Here is a 15920-nt window from a genome sequence, read left to right as displayed (position 1 = left end):
AGTTTTGATATTTGTCCTATTTAAAACTTGACTCTTTTGCAGTTATATCATGTACTAATAATATAATAGCTGGGAACTAATTTCAGGCGCTGTGTGATATTACTGCGCCTGCTTCGGCCATGTTACGGCAGCAAACTTCCTTGACCATTACGCCGGAATGGGAGTGTAGTTCCTAATCTTATCGGCCTAGAAAATCGTTTTCCATTCCATTTTCCATCATTTTCCGCCGGTCTTAGTACACGATATAACTGCAGAAGAGTCAAGTTTTAAATAGGACAAATATCGAAACTCGTTGGTCATTTTTGAACGCGATGCTATTGGTCTAATAGGATTCATTGATCTATGCTAAGCTATGCTAAAAGTGATATCGCCAGAACAGGAGAACGGCTGAATGGATTTCAAAACGGTAAAAATCAACATATTAACTCGGGGGGAATTGGAGAATGAGCCTATTTCCAAAAAAAAGTGTAGCGTTCCTTTAAATAAAGGTCATATATTTTGTTTTCGTTTGCTGTGTAGACTTCTACTAGACACATTTCAATAGATCATTTATTTTTGTAAATTATTTGTTCATGTTTTTGCAGTGCCTAATCTAAGGTGGAAACTATTCATCATTGTAAATGTTTATAAATGTTTATTAATCATTAGTACCTTTATGTGCAATACGCAGGCAAATGTCTGAATGACCTGAATTCTCCCTTTACAAATTTCACAACTTTACAAATCATTATTCATTTATTCATGTTTTTGCAGTACCCAATATGAAGTAGAAACTACTCATCGGTTATAAATGTTAATAAACACCAGTCTTTTACTATTGGACTTTTAGCTGCTGTAACAACGTTTGTGTAAAGGGTAGTTAGTTACGTTTAGCTAAAGGCTTGCTAAAAACATACAAACATTAGTGATTTGGGTGCAAAATATGTTTTTATTGTCTCAGCACTTATATTAGTATACTATTGTGTATAATTAAACAGGGTATTCCTTGAATTGTCAATAGGAGAAAATGAATAAATTTTTCAAGAAAATACTTTACTCATATTCATTGATCAAATGTATATTAATCAAATTGACCCCTGTACACTGTTGAACCTATAAACAACCCTTAAACCTACCCATACCACCAAACTTGTCCCTAACCTTACCCATATCCTCACACCTCAATGTCAGCAAAAGTGTTGTACATCAACAAAAGTATTTAATCATAACATCTGTAGGTTTTCATGTGCATGATCATATGAATTGAAAGTTAAATAATATTTGTAAGCATTTCAATTTGTATTAAATAATTCTCTGTTAATCATCAAGGAAAGGTTTACTAGGTTATTAGTCAACATTACATTTTCAACATTTTAGCTATTTGAATATGTGATGCGATCTGGGAAAACCCGTCGGATGCCGCGCTGGGAAATTTTCAGGAAATTCTAAAAATAGGTTGAATGTCACAGGTGTTTCAGAACATCTTGGCAAAATTCACTTGTTTAGTGCAGAAAAATTGTGATTTATTGCAGCAAGCTCACGCTGTGTCTTTTTCTTATGTTAAGAACGCACTGCGGAGGTGTTTTCTCTGAACACCACAAAAACAGTTGAACTAGCAAAATAAACCACATATTTAATAAAGGTACCAGTGCACATTACCCGCCAGTATTGTGTAAACTACGGCACGCAAAGTTTTATTTACTTACTTATTTATTAATATCGTGAGATGGTGGCACGCAAGAGAACAACGTAGTCTGATGTACTGTAGCTGCTCACTTAAATGATCTTATTCATTTCAGTCTACTTAATCTTTGTGATGTCAATGCCCTGAACAATGTTCTAATGGACGATTTCACATCCAGAGATGAAGGATTGGATGATGAAGTTACATTTACATTTATTCATTTAGCCGACGCTTTTATCCAAAGCGACTTACAATTGGGGATACAACAAGTGATTCATCCTAAGGAGGCAGATCAACATAGGAAGTGCTCAAAAATACCATATATCAGGCGTTGTTAGAAGAGTGCAGGCTAGAAGGAGAAGATCAAGAAAGACAGGCTAGAAAGGGAGGATCAAGAAGAGAGGAGAATTTTTTTTTATTGAGTCACATAGTGTCGAAAAAAAAATGGGTTTTCAGCAGTCGCTTGAAAGCTGTTAAGGAGTCTGCATTCCGGATAGGGGTGGGAAGATCATTCCACCAAGCAGGAACGTTGAACGAGAATGTTCTGGACAGTGATTTAATACCTCTCTGTGGTGGTACAATGAGGCGTCTTTCACAAGAGGATCTCAGACTTCTGGAGGGAGTGTAGATGTGTAGTAGTGAATGGAGGTAGGCAGGTGATGATCCGGTGGCTGTCCTATATGCCAGCATCAGTGTCTTGAATTTGATGCGTGCTGTAACCGGTAGCCAGTGCAGTGATATGAAGAGAGGTGTGACATGGGCCTTTTTGGGCTCATTGAAGACCAGTCGTGCTGCTGCATTCTGAATCATTTGTAGAGGTTTGATTGTACATGCTGGAAGACCAGCTAAAAGAGCATTGCAGTAGTCCAGCCTGGAAGTGACCAGGGCCTGGACGAGGAGTTGTGTAGCATACTCTGTTAGGAAGGGCCTGATCTTTCTGATGTTGTGCAATGCAAACCTGCAAGATCGAGCAGTCTTAGCTATGTGGTCTTTAAAAGTCAATTGGTCGTCAAAGATTACACCCAGATTTCTGGCTGAAGTTGATGGGGTAATTGTTGATGAACCTAACTGGATGGAGAAGACATGTTGTAAAGATGCAGTGGCAGGAAAGATAAGGAGTTCCGTCTTTGCTAGATTGAGCTGTAGATGGTGTTCCTTCATCCATGCAGAGATATCCGCCAGGCAACCTGAGATCCGTGCGGCTACCGATGGATCGTCTGGTTTGAATGGAAGATAGAGCTGTGTGTCATCAGCATAGCAATGGTAGGAGGAGCCATGTGCCTGTATGATGGGGAAGTTACTAAAGAGGAGGAAAAGGTGAAAAGGTGCACAAACAATTGCTCTGCGCTCGCTTTTCTAAATGTAAACTACAAGGTACACTATTCGTGCTATCTAAACATACAAGGGGTGATCAAAAGTTCAAAGACTATGCCAATGATAAAAAAACAGAAAACAGACGTTAGTCTGTTTGTGTAATGATGCAGTATAGCGCTCCTGACTTTACAGACAGCTCTCGTTAAACCAGTGATGTGAAAGTAAAACCCGTCTCACTTTAAACTCGTTTTTCCAAAATTCCGTTCCTGAAAATCATAGCTATCAGACAACTTAAGCTATAGACAAAATAAAAAAAGTTCTGGAAAGGACTTGAACCCATCTTTTATATAGTATCAAAAGTTGAAAAAGGTAAAATTTCACCATGTGTTGGGTTTTCCTAGATCGCATCACATATAAACTAACTATTAATCTTTTAAAGGGGTCATCGGTTGCAAAACTCACTTTTACATGTTGTTTGAACATTAATGTGTGTTGGCATTTTGTGTACACAACCACCTTACAATGATAAAAATCCACCCAGTGATATCTTTTTATCTTTAAAAGTAATATCCCCTTTTTAAAATCAGTTCATTCTCAGCTTCTTGTCGGTGTGACGCACACTGACAGAGGCCGCTCCCACGATAGTTGATTGACATGAGCGCCTTACCTTAGACAAACCCTCACTGAGCTGAAACAGTCTGACTCCAATCGCCATTGTGTCAACGAGGAAGACAAGATTGTCTCAGATTGAGCGATTGAGGTGTTCTGTTGTTGCATTTAATAATGGACATAGCAGTCGTCATTTACTCCTGATATCTGAGCCGCTGAAGATGCAGAGGATTAACGTTACTTCGGTTTTTAAAAGGAAAGTGCCGATTCCGGTCTACATATGCATCTATGTTCGTGCGAATTGTTCCTGATACAGCTTCACCCACAGCAGAAGTGAGTATAAGGGTTTTTCTAAATGCGGCTAAAGTAATCCCAGGCAAAGTAATCACGTCTCATGATCCCTGGCAGAGAGGGGCAGGGTGAGCAGAGCTCATTTGCATTTAAAGGGCCATGCAATAATATGAGTTGATTTGTTGCAGAGCTGATTTTGACAAGATAAAAGGGTGTTTTTTTACACTACTATTGAGAATTTTTAACCAAAGTATATTATAGACTTTTCATTAAGAAGAAGCATATGATCTTGTAGAAAATGGGCATCCGATGACCCCTTTAAGCCTTACATGATGTTTGTTAGTGGTTTATTCATCAAAGAATCAATCAAAGAAAAAATATGTCATTGTTTTCAAAAATATTAAGCAGCACAACCGTTTCAAACATTGATAACAAAAAGAAATGTTTCTTGAGCAGCAAATTAGCATATTAGAAGGATTTCTGAAGGATCATGTGACACTGAAGACTGGAGTAATTATGCTAAAAGTTCAGCTTTGCCATCATAGGAATAAATTACATTTTAAAATATATTTAAATAATATAATGTTATTTAAGATTGTAATAATATTTTGTTGTTTTTTAATCAAATAAATGCAGCCTTATTTCAAAACTAACAAAAAGAATCTAACAACCTGCTAACAACCCTTAAACAGTAGTGTATATGTGACAATGCATGTTATCTCCGTTTCTCAAAACAAGGGTTGACTTGACATTTTAAGTCATTAAATCATACAACTTGAGTTTTTTTACAGTTTAGGAGTTCACAGTGTGGTAATAGGCAGAACAAAGGTCTAGAGGAAAGGGCCTGATAGTCAGTGTAGTGGATGTCAAGGACCTCATGTTAACTTTTGTGTATAAACATTGCTGTAACAGTCACTACATTTTTGTTAGAGATTGTCATACTACTACAATTAAATTTAGTTATATCATTTACATGCTGATATTCTAGATTAGGTAACAGTGATAACACCCTTTTAGGAGATTGCATGAAATATATATTTTTAAGAATGAACACATGATGAAGGATAATGATACCACATGAAACTGTTAATTGTACCGGTAATTTAAGGATTTTTTGACTACTTTATTAAGTTTTAAAAGCAGATTAGTGCCTCTTGATGTGCTAGTTCTCATATACATCTCTTGTTTGTTTATATAATGTACTTTATTCTACGATGGTAAGCACTTGTTCAGCAGTTTAAACTGTAGGTATTGGGTAATATTTACATATTTATTTATTTTTGTATTATAATATTTATTTGGGTAGTTTTTTTAGTTGACATTCTGTGTAACTGCAACTGCAGGTATTTAACAGCATTTTGTTAATTATTTTTATGAATGTTCTTTTATGAGTGGATATTAAACTGTATCACATTGTATTACATGCAAGGACATAGGTTTGCTTTTGACATTGGTGTGGACATAAACCCAAGTAATAAACACACACATATACCCCCACACATACACACCAAACACCCAATCATTTGATAGACCTTTGACCACAGTTTCATGTCACCTAAAGTCTTTATTTATAGCTTATGTTTGCCAACATAATTATCCTAAACTCTCATTTTTTGTTAGCATGTTTATTTAACATGTTTTTTAATCACACTTTATTTTAATAATAATTGATTTGCACCAAGGATGATTCAGAAAGAATGTTCTGCTGTTGCTGCATTAACGAACACAACCGCACACTCTTATTTCAGTGTTGTTGTTTTTTTTGTTTTTTTTTGTGTGGATATTTCAGCTAACAGTTTGATTTGTACATTCAGTTGAACAACATTAATTTAAAGATAAAGACTGTCCATGTTGACTTTAAGATGCTGTTTCAAATCCTGCTGCCACTTATATAGTTTACCATAAAATCACATTGTATTTGTCCCAAATTATTGTTGAAGTTCATTATGACTTTATGAAAGGCACAATTTTTCTGTCAGTATGCTTCATATAGGGAGCTAGTAATAGCAATAGATTACACTTTTTCTTTCTGTTTGCTCTGTTTTGTTATTAACAAATTAAAACAAACAAATTATATAACAGATAATAACTGCTAGATAAACTGTTTTGGACTGCTGTGTTAAATTGGGTGTAATACCTGTGAGTTGTTCTAAAAGCAGCACTGCTTCTCATCCGGTGCATGACTACTTTCCTTGAAAGCATGCAGCCTATTTACTTTAACTTCTTAGGTAATGTCAATGGTATGACGTTTCAGATGCATCCAAAATTACAAAAACATATACAGTGGGGCAAATAAGTATTTGATACACTGCCGATTTTTCAAGTTTTTCCACTTACAAAGAATGGAGAGATTTGTAATTTTCATCTTAGGTACACCTCAACTGTGAGAGACAGAATCTAAAAGCAAATCCAGAAAATCACATTGTATGATTTTTCAATAATTAATTTCCATTTTATTGCATGAAATAAGTATTTGATACAATAGAAAAATATAACTTAATATTTCCTGTAGTTATTGACCAGGTTTGCACACACCTTTTAGATTTTCTATTGGGTTCAGGTCTGGAGACTGTCTAGGCCACTCCAGGACCTTGAAATGTTTCTTACGGAGCCACTCCTTAGTTGCCCTGGCTGTGTGTTTGGGCTCATTTTCATGCTTGAAGACCCAGACACGACCCATCTTCAATGCTCTTACTGAGGGAAGGAGGTTGTTGATACATGGCCCCATCCATCCTCCCCTTAATACGGAGCAGTCGTCCTGTCCCCTTTGCAGAAAAGCACCCCCAAAGCATGATGTTTCCACCCCAATGCTTCACGGTTGGGATGGTGTTCTTGGGGATTGTACTCATCTTTCTTCTTCCTCCAAACACGGCGAGTGGAGTTTATACCAAAAAGTTCTATTTTGGTCTCATCTGACCACATGACCTTCTCCCATGCCTCTTCTGGATCAGCCAGATGGTCTTTGCAAACTTCAGACGGACCTGGACATGTGCTGGCTTGAGCAGGGAGACCTTGTGCATGCTGCTGGATTTGAATCCATGACGGTGTAGTGTGTTACTAATGGGAACCATTGAGACTGTGGTCCCGGCTCTCTTCAGGTCATTGACCAGGTCCTCCCGTGTAGTTCTAGGCTGATCCCTCACCTTTCTCAGAATCATTGATGGAGCCCCAGTCCGAGGGAGATTGACAGTCACCTTGAATTTCTTCCATTTTCTAACAATTGCGGCAATAGTTGCCTTCTCACCAAGCTGTTTGCCTGTTGTCCTGTAGCCCATCCCAGCCTTGTGCAGGTCTACAATTTTGTCCCTAGTGTCCTTAGACAGCTCCCTGGTCTTGCCCAAAGTGGAGAGGTTGGAGTCTGATTGACTGAGTGTGTGGACAGGTGTCGTTTATACAGGTAACGAGTTCAAACAGGTGCATATAACACAGGTAATGAGTGGAGGATCTCTCCATTTCTTGTAAGTGGGAAATCTTGAAAAATCGGCAGTGTATCAAATACTTATTTGCCCCACTGTACATATATTTATTTGTTTGATCAAAATTGTTGCTAAGGACAGTTTGGCAGTCGCTGGATATTGGTAGGGACACGTCCCTTGCGTCCCCCATAGTTCTACGCACCTGATTACATGTAATGTTTACAAATATTCAATATGAATAAAATAGAAAAATATATTTCAGTATAAAAATTTATTTATATAGATAAAAAAATAAATTGATGTATTTATTACTGCTGTCAACTGATTAAAAATGAACTATTTAATCGCACACTTTTTTTTATTAATTGCGATTAATCGTGATTAATCCCACCTAACATTAAAGTTTTTTAAATATACTTTTGTATTGCAATAATTTCACATTCAATCTTTAAATTAATGTAGAAACAACATAAAGACAGTATGTTTTTAATAGGGATATCCTCGCAAAACACTTGCAGTGTTGCACGATTAATCGTTGAAAGAACGCAATCTTATTCCTGAATGACAACGATTCAGCGGTGTCAATTACAACTGTTTCACATTGTGCTGCATACGCTCCACTGACGCTTACGATGTGAAACAGGTGTTAAAGACATTCAAATCTGCATTCATGCTGTTGCTGATCCAGAAAGAGCAACACAAACAGTCTTTTCAACCACATAATGATATTTCTTCTGTGTCACAGACATTTAAATAACAGAAGTACTTGGATTAAAGTTTATAGTTTGGGTATAAACACATTGTCTACAGTAGCGATTTTTTTAATATATTTTTTAAAAGACATAAGCAATGAACATTTTGTCAGAACCACTAATAAACTATGTTATTTTATAAAATAGTTTATTTTTAATAGAGTATTTGCAGCTGTATTTTATTCATGAACTACTTGAGTCAGCTTCCATATGGGTTATATTTAAATATATTTCTCTAATAATTACTCCATTATTTCCATTGAGGAAGTTTCTGTGTATACACTCTTGAAAATAACGTCTAGGTAACCCTCGTTCCCTGAAGGAGGGAACGGAGACGTTACATATGGGAACTCGCTTGAGAGTCCAATCATCTCTGAGCCTTATTCAAAAGGCCAATAAAAATTGCCGAGTGGCAATTGCATGCCAAGCCACGCCCTTTACATACGGGTTATATAACCGTATGTACAGGGCGTGGCTTGGCATGCAATTGCCACTCGGCAATTTTTATTGGCCTTTTGCATGCCATGCAGCCAGTCATTCAGGTTTTTGCTGAGGAGCCGGATCGAGCCGCAATCATGTAGCTTTAGTTTACATGTTTATTACTGCATATAATTCATTAAAATAGAAGTTTAATTTCATAAAGTACATATCGAATGCATACACATCATATCAAAATGCATGTGCTTTTTCTTCTTCAGCTGAATAAAATACTATTTGTTCCTATATATTTCATAAAGTACAAGTTCATATCAAAATGCATGAAATATATAGGAACAAATAGTATTTTATTCAGCTGAAGAAGAAAACGCACATGCATTGTGATATGAACTTGTACTTTCTGAAATTAAACTTCTATTTTAATTTGTTCCTATATATTTCATCATTGGGGATTTCTTTAAAAAGTTTAAAAATCTCACCTTGTTTCGTTCTCGTGAATCCAGTCTCATGTCTCGTCTCGTCTCGTGGGATAAGTGTCTCGTCACACCCCTAGTTGTTAAATATTTTTTATGACTGAAGGTATCATTGATACCAATACTACTGTTGTTTTTAGGAAATTGTTCTTTTTTTCCTCATATTTAATCATTGATTAAAGCCATTCAGCATTACAGTATAATTGAGAGCTATCAGTTTGAACATTTATTAGACTTAAAATAACAACCTCTATTTTAAGTGAACTTAAAACAATTTTCGCATAAATCTATTATTTACCTGTGCCCTTCAGCACTTGTGCCTGTGACATGGATCTGACACACATGCTCGTAGTTTTATTCACACTTTAATATTAAATAATGCAGGCTTGTTGTTTGTTGCAAATGTGCATTTCATACATTTGTAAATGACTTAATATACAATTAATAATTGTTAACCTGATAAGAGTAATAATATCGTCTGGACCGCACTGCAGACAATTGCTGTGCTCTCTCCACTCATCTTCAGTTTTATACTGCGTCTTTTTTTTTTTTTTGTTAAATAAATTCGACATGCTTTTCCCTCCTGCTCAAATTACCTATTAAGGCAGAAAGGGATCTAACAAGCACATGGATAGAGGTTATAGCTCAATCTGACATTATTGAGTAATCATCTAGTAAATTATTGTCAATTAAAGGAGATTCGAGTGGATGCAAACATTAAATATGTATGATTAGCAAATAAGCAAACTTATTAATAATAATCACCATGCAATATAAAAAGATTAAACTTTCAAAATGAATTTACCATTTGATGCATGAAGTCCACTACAGTGGACAGATCTGGACAGACGTTTTTAACCATTTAGAGTATGATGTTACATCTAAACCATCATTTATGAACACATTGATTCAAAATGGCTGACAAACATGGTGATACACAACAAACAACAGTGCAACAAAAAACTTTTTAGATCTCTTGTGAATCCTTAGGCATTAAATAGCGTTTTTAAATTATTTATTGCAGATGTTGCCTTTAGCATTGTTTAGCAAGCATATTTTTTTTCTGTAACACAGGTGAAAAACTTGTGACTGCTTGAAAAATATATACAAACCATATATTGCTGTAATCAACTATTTATTGGCTGCGTGGTCCATCTGTCAAATAACTAGCTGTCCACTAGTTGTTTGTGTACAGGGTAAAAATGCGGATGTGCATTTTTGGATAACTCCCAATGCGGCCATTATTGTTGTGTAATATGACAGCAGAGGAAGCAAAGCGCTGCACAGAATACAATGAGAGCTCCAATCATGAGAGAGGGTTTTGCCACTGAAACTGATTGGCGCCTATTTTTATTTTAACATTATTTATTTCTTCGCTTCGAAATAATGGCATGGTTTTTTTTCTGGAATGCAGTCAATATGTAACTGTTCTACTATGACAATACTTTGATAAAGTATATATGCAAAACTGTGCTTAAGTACAGTAACTACTTTGTTAATGTCCACCACTGCTTAAATTGTACATGTAGGTGCCAAATTATTTTTTGTTTGCCAAATTACATCATTGCTTGATATAGCTGGTTACACCTTCATCCGTGCTTATATATCGTTTAAGAGAAGGATTAAACTCTGTAACGTTAAATTGTATTTTTATTTATTTAAAATGAAAAGAGCTCACCCTCATGTCTATGATATTCCGGTCCCTAGACAGGATGAATTTGTCTCCTTCAATGAACTGTTAAGTATGGACTTTTATTTATTTGTTTTATTGTCTGCCAGGCGAAAAAGTCAGAATGCATAAGTCAGAAAAGTAAAACTTTCCTCAACAAGCAACATGATTTGAGCTATACCAGTAATTATAAAACCAGCAGCTGCACTGCATGCTGGGAAAACATGCATCACCCTGGACATCGCTTCAATTTGATGTATTATTATTGAAGCAGAGACATGCCAGAGAGTTCATTCAGTTCTGGTGGGAACCCAACCAGTTATGCTTTGTCCAGAGCACTTCTAGGATGAGTGATTTCAAATGCAGCTCTTTGAATTTTTCAGTTAATTCTTTTGTGGCTTGAGTTTGCTCTTCCATATCCTACCAGACTCCAGCACCCTGCCATTACTCACAGCCACTCAACTGTGTTGTCATGACTATAATCAGCTCTGCCATCCTTCATGCCATTTACTTGTACTTTTGATAATGAAAGGTTTAATAAAGTTTTACTAGAGTATTTGCAGCTGTATTTTATTCATGAACTACTTGAGTCAGCTTCCATATCGGTTATATTTAAATATATTTCTCTAATAATTACTCCATTAATTACTCAATCATTTTCCATTGAGGAAGTTTCTGTGTATACACTCTTGAAAATAATGTCTAGGTTACAAAGGTAACCCTCGTTCCCTGAAGGAGGGAACGGAGACGTTACATATGGGAACTCGCTTGAGAGTCCAATCATCTCTGAGCCTCATTCAAAAGGCCAATGAAAATTGGCGAGTGGCATTTCCATGCCAAGCCACGCCCCGTACATATGGGTATATAAGATGGCGGCATGCAACCAGTCATTCAGGTTTTTGCTGAGGAGCCGGATCAAGCCGGTGTCAGCGCGACGCTAGGGTCGTGGCAGGGGATGTAACGTCTCCATTCCCTCCTTCAGGGAACGAGGGTTACCTTCGTAACCTAGACGTTCCCCTTCAGTCGTTTCACTACGACGTTACATTGGGAACTGACCCTATGGAATAGGCCACGACCCTGACGCCGCGTTACGTACAACCCCACGTGCTGACAGGCGGACGTGTCAGCAGATGGAAATTGTAACGTAACCTTCCCAACACCCTGGGGGCCAGTAGAGGGGGCCCCAAAGGGATGCCAGATGTACTGAAGCATGGGTTGGGGGGGCGGAGCACATGAGATCTTCACATGTGGAAATGAGAATAATTCAATATATCATCATCATCATCATTTATTTATTTATTCTCTTTTCATTGTAATGCAACATAAAATACCACAACAATCCAACAATACAACAAACAAACAAACAAACCATGAAAAAAAAGAATAGGAGTAGGATGAAGAAAACAATCTTATAGACTCCTACCCCATTCTTGTATTTTAAAATTTACAAAATAAATTGGATTAGATGACCTCACAGACATAAAAAAAATCCATCCAATGATATTAATTCTGCTTACATAACAAGGGAACAAACAAACAAAAATAATACAATAATAATAATTCTGACAACAAAAACGAATCATTGACCCTCATCTTTGTACAAAATAAATATCTTCTGTTTATACTTATATTTAAATCGCAAAATATTTGAACAACATTTTAGATCATTTTCTAATGAATTCCATCTTTTCACACCAGAAACTGAGACACACATTTGTTTAAGAGTATTTCCAGCAAAAGGTTGTTTAAAGTCATTATTTCTTCTACTTGTCTCATTATTCACAGTAAAGAGAGTTTGCAATCCATCCGGTAACATACAATGTTTTGCTTTATGAACTACTAATAAAGTTTGCAAAGAAACCAGATCCCTCAATTTAAGTAATCCTGACCTCAGAAACAATCTTGTAGTATGTTCTCTTGGAGCAACTCCATTGATTACTCTTATGGCCCTTTGTTGCAAAATAAATAAGGGCATTAAATTAGTAAAATATGAATTACCCCATACCTCCAAACAATACATCAAATATGGCAAAATGAACGAACAATATAGAATTCTCATTGCCTTATAATTTAACATAAACTTTACTTTACTCAAAACAGCAATATTTTTACAAATTTTGTTTCTTACATAAGCTATGTGTGATTTCCATTTAAATTTGTCATCAATGAGTACTCCTAAGAACCTAAATTCTGACACTCTCTCAATACTTATCCCATTCAAAGTCAGACAAACATTATCAGGGCATTTTCGATTTGTAAACAACAAATTTTGTTTTACTATCCATAAAGCATCTTAGGGATACACAAGGGAAACAGCGGTCTTCTCCGCTGGAATATTGAAAAATATAGCCACAACCTGTGGGGCGAAGGAGACCCAGGCAGGATTACAGTCAGGGACTACTCCGTATCTAGGCCTTACTGCGGGGCATGGAGGACCCAGGGTTCGCCGGAGGGAACATTCTGGGAAGATGGCACACGGATCCACGTGGGAATGGCGCAGCAAGCTGACACCAGCCGTCCTCCCGCTCACCTGAAGTCTTTATGTTAAGACACTGGAGGATACGGTCTCTACGCGGAGGTTGTAGAACCTAGCGAAGGTATTAGGTGTCGCCCAGCCCGCAGCTCTACAGATATCTGCTAGTGAGGCGCCATGAGCCAACGCATAGGATGAGGCAACACTCCTAATGTAGTGGGCACGAACACCTAAGGGGCATGGCTCTCCCTGATATAAATGAGCGCTTACCTTCTTCCCTGGTTCCCGCGCTGGCGATATGAGGCAGGGACGTTTCGCAGATCTTTTGCAAGTGCTTTTGGCCGGTCCCTGAGGCGCGGGCGGCGCCGCTCTCCCGCGGCCAGCTCTGCGGCGGGCCGCCAGCCTGGCATCATGGGCCTCAGCGGGTGTGAGAGCTGGTTTCTTGGGGGCCGCGGGGGGGGGGGCCTCGGCGACGAGCAGGCGGAGGCTGGGCCACGAGAGGCACCTCCAAGCCGATCCCCCTGGCGGCCTGGAGGAGCATAGCCGAGAGTTCGGCGTCAACCTCAGACGGGGCAGCGACCACAGCGGAGCGCTGACCCGCCGAGATGTCCGCTTCACCCTCAGACTCTCCCTTTGATGCTGCGACAGACATCTCTTCCTCCTGTGGAGCACCAAAGGAGACGCTCAGCCCGGCTGGCAGGGAAGCGTACTGCTCTGGGAGCTCAACGGGGCCACGCTGAGGTGCAGACGGTCGCAGGGCTTTGGGGGCCGGCGGCACATTCTGCACGGTGACTCGTTAGTCCCCCTCGTGTCTTGCCACGGCGCCTGAAAAGCATTGGCGGCTTAACGACGTGCCGTGGGACGACGAGGGGAGCCGCCTCACGAAAGAACGGCGATTTTTCAGCGTGACCATGGTCATGCGTTCGCAATGAGCGCATGAACCATCCGTGAACGCTGCCTCAGCATGTTCTCGGCCCAAACATGTGAGGCAGTGTTCATGTCCGTCTTGGGAGGTGAGGAAACTGCCACATCCAGCAGCGCACGGCCGGTAAACCATTTTGAAAAGAACGTTTTACACAGCCGTGAGAAATTACTCTTTTAGTCCCGGTCTGCCCAGGGAGGAACCGCAGCACCACTGTGCACTTAGAGGGGGTTGCTCGCTGGAGAGCAAGAGGTTTGTTTTGGCCATGAAAACGGCCTCCCGCAGGGTCCCGCTGACGGCTGCCAAAACACTCTTTTAGATAAGCTCTTTTAGATGGGCAGCACGTCAGCGGGGAAGTGTAAAGCAGGAATGCCATAGTTTTGTTGTTGTTGTTGTTGTTGTAGGCTTGGGAGAGAGGCTCCGAAGCAAAAATCTGAATGACTGGCTGCATGCCGCCATCATATATACCCGCTATTGGGACAATAACGCCCCTCCTGGTCTCGCATAGCCAGATCTTCAGATTGACGGGGTTGGGGTTGGCAAAAGGCTAAGCTGATGGGTAATAAGAGTCTTTTGTAGTGTTTAGTACCAGGATCGCACGTTGGTGGGTTGAGGCGGGCTATTTGCACTTAGTGTAAATAAACACTTTTTTTTACATTTTTAATGACTGTTCACTTGTCTTTAATAATAAGTTAGGGTTAGTAGTTTTACTGGGGTATCAAAGAGGTACTAAAAGTGTTATTTTTATAATAAATCAAAAACAAAGTTACATTTGTCTCAGCCCCCCTGCTCCTCCTTTTTTTTGCTGATCCGAAAAATGATCTGATCCATGACTCCATAAAAGTAATATGATCCAAACCGTGGGTTTTGTGTTTCCGTTGCACCCCTGCAGGAAGCACTTTCATTTTACCATTTTGCAAATAATCTAATGCACAAGTACCAACCAGCACGGTCAAACTGACATTGCGTTTACCAATGAATCGTGCATTTCATATATCAGATTGAGACTTTAAGCTCAAGGTGCTATTGATTGACTCATCAGTAAGAAAGCTTAGACCAGTGTGAGATGTGATTTCAAATGTTAATGTTTTATTATCCCAAGCCTCGGGTGTCATTGGATACCAATCTGATACACCTCAACAAAAGGAGTTACTGGAGATTCTGTGCATCAAGCTTTTACCAGCTGTATTTATTTTTTATAACAGCTGTTTAGTTTCAGTAATAAAATCGCTTCGCAGTTTCGTGTGTATAGATGCAGCTGTCATATCCATGGGATTTACATGGGCTCACTCTCTCTAAATCACTCCTTCTCATCAGGAGGCTTACTTTTAAGATCCTTGTTCCTTTTGAATATGGAAAGCAGCAGTGATTTTAGTGAGGCTGTGGTTTGGCGCATAGCCCAAAAAAATGAAATACTGTACCACAATGCTGATTTCCCCTTACTAATGTTTCTTAGCGGACAGTAGAATGATATATTGTAACACGTGTGGTCCGAAAAGGGATGATATTTTCTCCTCATCTGTATTAAATAATCAATAATAAAAAAATCAATAATAGCTAATAATTAAATTATTTGAATCTGAAATAACAGCTTTACATTGCTTTTTTTATTTAGTATCAACTGATTTCTGCTTAATTTTAGCATCATCTAGCAATAACTTATAGCTATACAATATATCAGATCAATTCATAGGATAGATGAGTTAAAATTGCATTATTCCAAACATGTCTGACGTTCTTTCCACATTGAAGATATTTCACGCTTACATATAATTAGCTGGAGAATAGAAATGCATGTTTGGCGTGCTGTCCGGTGAAGGGCTCCGAGCTCGGGGATGGCCCGAACCCAGAGTACCCCCCAATAGTGAGAACTCGGAGTGGGAGATGGGGTGGTGGAGGG

At 38.6% G+C, this 15920-nt stretch overlaps 1 protein-coding gene and 1 pseudogene across 1 annotated transcript in view; one reads left to right on the top strand and one right to left on the bottom strand.

Moving 5' to 3' along the window:
• The window catches only part of LOC141334329 (uncharacterized), a 31913-nt pseudogene extending 18163 nt beyond the window's left edge, over positions 1-13750 (bottom strand).
• The window catches only part of ar (androgen receptor), a 77456-nt gene that overhangs the window by 34855 nt on the left and 26681 nt on the right, over positions 1-15920 (top strand). The gene's annotated exons all lie outside the window — the stretch shown is intronic.

Source organism: Garra rufa, chromosome 5 (assembly GCF_049309525.1).
Source record: "Garra rufa chromosome 5, GarRuf1.0, whole genome shotgun sequence".
NCBI lineage: Eukaryota > Metazoa > Chordata > Actinopteri > Cypriniformes > Cyprinidae > Garra > Garra rufa.
Note: the sequence above shows the minus strand (reverse complement) of the source record. Positions and strands in the feature narration are given on the sequence as shown.